Raw genomic sequence first — 4,783 nt, forward strand, 5'->3', positions numbered from 1 at the left:
CCTAGGGAGGTGGTGGAATCTCCTTCCTTAGAGGTTTGTAAGGTCAGGCTTGACAAAGCCCTGGCTGGGATGATTTAGTTGGGAATTGGTCCTGCTTTGAGCAGGGGGTTGGACTAGATGATCTCCTGAGGTCCCTTCCAACTCTGAGATTCTATGATTCTAGCCAATCGTATAAGAAACTAAAGATTTATTAGCTAAGAAAAAGAAATAAGTGAGTTATTGACAAGGTTAAAGCAGGTAAACGGAGGCACACAAATGAGTTACAGTTGGTTCCAAACAGTAATAGAAGCTGCTATAAGGCTAGGGTGACCAGACAGCAAGTGTAATACATCGGGACAAGGGGTGGGGGGTAATAGGTGCCTATATAAAAAAATCCCCCCAAATCGGGACTGTCCCTATAAAATCGGGACATCTGGTCACCCTATATAAGCAGCTGGAGATCCCTTGCTGAAGCTTAGGAATATTGCCCTTTCCAAGTCCAAGGAGCACAGAGACCTGACTCCTTGTCCAGGATTTTTATTGCCCTCCCCCAGAGTTCAAGCTGATGGGATGAGACCACCTGCTTCATGGGGGCGGGAAGAGCACTCCACAAAGTCTTCTGGCCTCTGCTGTTCCACAGTGGTTTGGTTGCTGTCCGTGGGCCGTCTTTTGTGGGGCGGGAGATGACACCTCTTGTGGTAAACCAGTATTTCACACTTGGCAACGCTTCTCGCTTCAGAGCAAACACTTAATGTTAGCTGGTAACACAGGGCACAGCTACTGTAAGTGAGATGAATGCAGGCAGCAACTCACAAACCCTTCATAAAGTCCAAACACTAAACCTAATACCGATTTTAACCATCCTAACCCCCAGGTGAGCCAGCCTGGTCCCCAGCTCTGCATTTTTCAGTGTTCAGTGAGGCCCAGGGTCCTTGGCATGAGCTGGCACCTAGTCTGCCAGCGTCATACACAGGGCTTCTTTGCGGGGGGCAGCCATTTTGGCTGCACAGGTGGCCATTTGGGAGTGGGTGGCATCAAAGCCGTCAAGGTAACTGCCCCCCAACCTGTCCAAGCACCACAACCCCCATCTGGTAGGCCAAGCCCCGCCCCCAGCTGCCACCTTCCCTGTGACTGAGGTGAGCAGGGAGGGGAGAGCCATGACAGTGGCTCGCCCAGCAGGGGCTAGGCGGGACAGTGGAGAGGGAGCTGGGGTAGGTGGTGACCTGGGGCTTAGCCCTCCCATAGACAGAGCCTGCCCATGCCCCTGTGCAGAGCCCCGAATATCCCCTTGGGACAGGAGCATTATGGGTAATGAGTGGTGCCCACTGGCTCTGAGGGTGTCTGCATTTTCCCCATGCCTTCCTGGAGCTCCCTGGGGGTGGGGCAAACTCTGCCTCTTTGGGTTTCCTCAGGGTGCCCATCACTGGGGTGTCTGAGCTGGAGCAGAAGGGGTCTGGCTAGTGCTGGGGGGTTCTCAGCTCAGCTCCCTGGGGCCTGGACCCCATACACGCTGAACAGTCTCCTCTACAGGCCCTCCCTGCTCATTGCCTGTGGTGCTGGAAGCGAGGGTGGGCATGGGAGGGTAAATCAGGCACATTGGGGCACCAAGAGCCCCCAGGACTGTCCTGCTACAGAGATGCAGGGTGCTCAGCCCTCCCCCTGGGCCAGCGCACCCTTCTCACTGCATCGCCAACTCTGGCCTCCCTCCCTGCTGCCCCATTCCCTTCTTCCCTGGCACTGGGCTGGCTGGATGTCCCTGCCCCAGCACAGGGCATGGGGCTGTCTGTCCCTGCCCCTGGCACCAAACTGTCTGTCTGTCCCTGTGCCTGGCACAGGGCATGGGACTGACTGTCCCTGCCCCTGGCACCAAACTGTCTGTCCCTGTGCCTGGCACAGGGCATGGGACTGACTGTCCCTGCCCCGGCACTGGGCTGTCTGTCCCTGCCCCTGGCACAGAACTGTCTGCTTGTCCCTGTGCCCGGCACAGGGCATGGGGCTGTCTGTCCTTGCCCTGACCACTGCGTCGCATGTTCAATCTTTGTCACATTAGAGCAGGTGGCAGAGCTGAGACCTGTAATTAGTCAGTGGGGAGGGTCGCAGCCCATCTCTCTGGGCCCCACCTGGTCAGATGACACACCCCATGGATCAGGCAGAGGCCACAGGATCTGGACGCTAGAAGTGAATGGCAGATCTGAGCTATGGGCCTTGGAAAGCCACAGTGTATTACAGCCACACACCTACACACACTGCACCAACCACTCACACAAACACAAACACACCCCAACACACTGCAACTACCTCCATACAAACACACACACCCCTTACACACATCCCTGCACAACTTACCTGACCCCTCCCACACCCCTACACCTGGCATTTGCCCTTCCACACACACCCCAAAGCACCTCACCCACCCCCTCACACTCTCCCACCCACGCACAGTGCAACTACCCCCATATAGGGGCACACACCTACACACTGCACCACACCGCTTAGAAACACAACCTTACACACTGCCTCTTCCCCAACATCCCCTACACACAGCGCACCTGCCCCCCAGATGCCCTACACACAGCACCTGTCCCCTCACACAAACACACCCCTACAAATCACCCCCCACAAAACTCATCCCTTCAACACCACACCTACCCCCTCACATACCCCTACACACACACCTGCCCCCTCATACACACCTCCCTACGCACCACAGCTGTCCCCCATCTCTCTCACACACACACCCCTACGCATCACGCCTGAAACTACACTAAACCATCCTGAAGCTACTCTCCACCCAGATCTGGGTGCGTTAGTAGCAGATGCAATCCCTGGCCCCAAATCCTGCGTAGATCCACCTGTGTGGGAAGAGGTCCACTCTGCCATAGAGACACTGCGACGCAGGCATGCTGTTGGACCTGATGGCATAACACCCGAACTTCTCAGGTGCACCACAGAACCCACGAGGGCAGCGTTGCACCAACTTTTTGCCTGTGCATGGCCTGCTGGGAAGGTACCAGCAGAGAGGAAGGAAGGGATCAGCATCCCGCTTTGCAAGAGCAGAGGCCCACGCACTGAGTGCAGCCGCTACAGGCCAGTCACTCTGCTTTCTGCGCCCGGAAAAGTTTTTACACATGTTCTAGTCACCCGGCTCCAGCCTCCCCTTGTGAAAAGCTGACGCACAAAGCAATGGGGCTTCGCTGCTGGGCAATCTGCAATGGATGCTATACTTGCGCTTCGTCTTTTATCTGAGTCATCACGAATTCAGTCATCCTCTGATAGAAGCATAATCAGACCCAACGGCAGCCCAGCTCTGTGGCTGGAGCTGCCCTGCAGAAGGCCCTACGATGCGCTAGCGTTCCTGACATCCTCCTGAGGGTAATTCAGGATCTACAGAATGACTCGTGGCACAGATGCGATGGGAGACCCGCAGGTTGAGGTGAAGCAGGGATGTGTCCTGGCGGTGGGGACCTCAGGGAAGGGTCAGAGCAGGGAGGCACCAGCCTCCCTTGGCCTATTATACCTGCCGCCCATGCCTGTTTGTATCCATCTGGTGTCTCTTGTCTTATACTTCAGTTGTCAGCTCCTCGGGGCAGAGGCTGCCTCTTGGTTCTAGGTTCGTACAGCACCAGGCACAGTGGGGTCCTGAGCCATGACTGGAAGTCCCAGGTGCTACCGTAATATACCTAATAAGTAATGTACAGCTCCAAGCACAACAGGATGTTGGTCCACGGCTGGGGCTCCTAGGCACTACCATATCACCCCTAATCGATAACGTACAGTCTGATGCTGGCAAACCAGGTGCCAGCTTATGCCAAACTGGCTTGAACATTGACAGCCACACCGCTGAAATCCATCTGGCTCACCCGTGCGTCAGTATTGTTAACGTAGGTATCAGAGTCATAAAGCTGTGATTAGTGTTTAGACTTTATTGAAATGCTTGTGAGTTGTCACCTGCATTAATCTCACTTCTAGCATCTGTAGCCCATATTGTAAGGTCATATTTAAGGGTTTGTATTATAAGCCTCTGTGACTGTCACCAGCCAGGAGAGAGACATTCATTAGTGTGAAGTGCTGATCAACAGAAGGCGTCATGTCCTGACCAACAAGGAAGGCCCATCGACACCAGACGAACTATTGTGGAACGTCAAAGAGGACAAAAGACTGTTGATTGCTTCCCCCACCACCACCTCCATGAAGGGGAGACATGCAAGTAAATTAGCGGAGTTTGCAGCTCAAAACACAAGTGGGGAAGGGAGTAAAAAGCTCTGACAAGGGGGAACGGTACCTTTAAGGCGCTTGAACTCAGGGAGAGGGGGTCGGGGGGAGGTTTTCTAGGCATAAGCAAGAAAACCCCAATGCTTAGCCTGAGTTAGCCCTAAAGAACATATAGAGCTTGCTGATTGTAGCAGCTTTTATGAGCTTTTAAAATGTAGGATGTAACGTATTTGTGAATATATTTACCTGCTTTAACCTTGTAAATAACTCTCATTTCCTTTTCCTATATAATAAATCTTTAAATAGCTTATTATAGGACTGTCTACAAGCCTTGTCTTTGGTGTGGGCTCTAAAGTGCACTTGACCCGGGGTAAGTGACTGGTCCTTTGGGACTGGGAGTAACCTGAATATTGCTGTGATCCTTGGTGGAAGGGGCCATCTGCCACAAAGGCCGGCTTGCCTGGGTGGCGAGACAGATCGGAGTATCCAGGGGGCTGTCAGTGACTCCCTGTTAAGGCTGGTCTAGTGCCCGAGGAGTTTACACTGGATCATTGGTTGCTGGGGTTTGTGCCCTGGTTCCTAACCCTCTGCC

At 53.9% G+C, this 4,783-nt stretch overlaps 1 long non-coding RNA gene across 1 annotated transcript; it reads right to left on the minus strand.

Annotated features, from left to right (window-relative positions):
• Positions 1-514: 514 nt before the first annotated feature.
• LOC120390914 lies at positions 515-2,883 on the minus strand. The gene is made up of 3 exons (XR_005591177.1): positions 2,832-2,883; positions 2,100-2,151; positions 515-759 (listed from the first exon to the last, which is right to left on the minus strand). It is a non-coding gene; the product is annotated as an uncharacterized LOC120390914 (long non-coding RNA).
• Between the last annotated feature and the right edge of the window lie 1,900 nt (positions 2,884-4,783).

This window comes from Mauremys reevesii, linkage group 25, assembly GCF_016161935.1.
Source record: "Mauremys reevesii isolate NIE-2019 linkage group 25, ASM1616193v1, whole genome shotgun sequence".
Lineage (NCBI taxonomy): Eukaryota > Metazoa > Chordata > Testudines > Geoemydidae > Mauremys > Mauremys reevesii.